Here is a 3256-nt window from a genome sequence, read left to right on the forward strand (position 1 = left end):
TGATTCACTACCACGAAAGCTTTCTATGCACAATGAACCTTGACACCGAACTTGTGGGAATAAGATGGGGGACAGTTTGGTAGAGAGGAAGTTGGGATTTAGAGGAATAGGATTTGGATAGTTTATGGGGGTGGAAGATTGATTTGGGATGAGGAGAAACGGTTTGGGGTAAATAAAAGGAAGTGGAAAATGAATTTGTATGGTGGGTTTTTTAAATAAGGATGTCCGAGTCGGGTCGGTAGGCTAAAAATTTGGATCCATGAGACTCCATTGACGGTTCTTAAATGAGAACCGTCAATCACTATTTGACTCGTGGAAAATAGGGACTTACCTGGGATCTACGAACGCCGTTCATGGTCCGCCGATGGGGGATGTAGACCTCTACAGCAGACCTTTTTATGCAGATTTTTAACTTGAGCTCTAGCACATGTAACAACAATTAGGACATTCTTTTTGTATTTTCTGGACACTTTTTAGATGCGGACCCTATGCTATATCTAGACAACACCAGTCCAACATGGAAAACCAACTCTCTGATACGAGAAATAAAATAGACACAAGAAAACTATTTGACAGGAACTATAAACCTATGGTTGTATAGATATTACACCTTGTGTTGCCTCCAAAGTATCGCTTGATTTAATGTCGCAGCATGACAAATGCCTCTTGATTACTCATACTTCATCGATATAATATGCTCCAATCACTTGTTGCACACTCTTCGCATTTCCAAGATAAAGCTTGATCCTCTGTCCTTTCACCTTGAACCTTGTTCCTTTACTATTCTCAAGATCGACCGCTCCATGAGTGTACACCTGCTTGAGTAAAAATGGTCCGGACCACTTGGACTTGAGCCTATAGTTAAATAGAAGTACAAGATCACCAACTACGAACCCTTGCTTTTCAATTCTTTGATCATGGTACTTATGTATCTTCTCTTTATACAAGGCTGTAATTTCATAGGCTTTTAGGCGGAATACATCGAGCAAGTTCAATTCATTCACCCTTTGAGTTGATGTGGGCCCCCAATCCAAGTTAAGCTTCTTCATTGCCCACATGGCTTTATGCTCTAGCTTCACCGGCAAATGGAAAGACTTCCCATATACAAGTTGGTATGAAGACATACCTATGGGAGTCTTGTATGCGGTGCGGTAGGCCCATAGAGTATCATCAAGCTTCCTTGACCAATCTTTTCAGTTGGCATTCAAAATCTTTTCCAAGATTTGCTTTATATCTTTGTTTTACACTTCGACTTGCCCACTTGTCTGTGGATAGTAAGGAGTAGCTACGTTGTGGCGTAGATCATACTTCTCGAGTAATGTGTTAAACAACTTATTGCAAAAGTGGCAACCTCCATCACTGATAATTGCCCTCGGGTGCCAAATCTGGAGAAGATATTTTTCTTCAAGAATGCGGTGATGCTATTATCTTCATTGTTGAGGAGCACAATTGCTTCCACCCACTTCGATACATAATAAACCGAGGCAAGAATATATTTCATCCCATATGAACTCACAAATGACCTTATAAAAACAGTGCCCCATACATCGAATAACTCGATTACCATGATCGGGTTCATCGAAAGCTCTTGCCTCTTTGAAATCCCACCCTCTCTTTTGCAATTGTCACAAGACTAGGAAAAATCATGAGAGTCTCGTTTGATGGTTGGCCAATAATTCCACACTTTTGTGCGCAGTCTGAACACCACTATGATGCCCACCAATAGGCGATGAATGACACACTTCAAGAACACTCTACATCTCAACTTCGGGAACACATAAACGAATAATCTCATTAGCATAACTAAGATACAAGTATGGTTCATGACAAAAGATTTTTTTACATCATGCATGGACTTCTTCCTTTGGTGAGACGATAGATCCAGAGGTACCACATCATTTGCCAAATAATTAGCAAAGTCGGCGAACCAAGGCATGAGGTCATGGGAAGCAACCAATACCTTTTCAATAGGGAACATAACATTGATATATCACCCTTGTCACCAACCTCTAGTAAATCTTCATCCTCCAATCTAGATAAGTGATGGGCGACTTGGTTCTCTGTCCCCTTGCGGTCTTTCACCACAAAATTGAAATCTTGTACCAAAAAAACCCATCTAATGAGTCATGGATTTTCATCATTTTTGGACATCAAATTCCTCAACACCGAATAATCTGTGCTCACTTTGAGCGCAGTCCCAAGAAAATAAAAGCAAAATTTCTCAAATGAAAACAGCACGACAAGAATCTCCTGCTCTGTAATTATGCAATTCTTTTGGACTGCATTTAGAGCTTTTCTTGCATAGTAAATAGGGTGAAGTATCTTATCACTCATTTCCCCAATACCACACAAAGTGACACCCCACTAGCATTGCACATGACTTTAAACAGTTCTCCACAATATGGAGCAATGACACTAGGCGCAGAGACCAGTTTCTTCTTCAAGTCTTCAAATTCTATAATACAAGCGTCATCAAAGTCAAATTTACTCTCCTTTTCAAGAAGCTTGCACAAAGAATGTGTGATTTTCAAAAACTCTTCTATGAACCTATGATAGAAGCCTGCATGCCCCTGAAAACGTCTCCCACCTTTTATCGAGATAAGTAGCGGAAGATTTTATATTACCTGCACTTTGACTTATCCACCTCAGTACCTTTCTCAGATATCCGGTGTCCCAACACTATGCTCTCTTTTACAATAAAGTGACACTTCTCCTAATTTAGCAATAAATTGCAATCTTCATACCTTTTCAGTACCTCGGCTAGGTTATCCAAGCATCTATCAAAAGAGTCACCTAGTAATGAGAAATCATCCATGAACACCTCAATAGTGTCCTCAACCATGTCGAAGAAAATCGACATCATGCAACACTGGAAGGTTGCTTGAGTATTGCACAACCCAAATGGCGTGCGTTTAAACGTGAAGGTCTCATAATGGAATGTGAAGGTGGTTTTCTCTTGGTCTTCCAGGACTATAAAGATTTGATTATATCCCGAATACCCATCAAGGAAGCAGTACCATCCCTTAGCTGCAAGTCTATCAAGCATCTGATCAATGAAGGGCATAGGGAAATGGTCCTTCTCTGTCCAAGAATTCAACTTCCGGTAATCCATATAAACTCTACATCCAGTCACCCAGAACATCGGTGCACAAGATCGTTTATTTAATTTGGGACCATAATAATCCCACCATTCTTAGTCATACACTGAATAGGGCATACCCAACTATTTTCTGGAATAGGGTAGATGACTCTAACA

This window comes from Solanum pennellii, chromosome 9 (genome assembly GCF_001406875.1).
Source record: "Solanum pennellii chromosome 9, SPENNV200".
NCBI lineage: Eukaryota > Viridiplantae > Streptophyta > Magnoliopsida > Solanales > Solanaceae > Solanum > Solanum pennellii.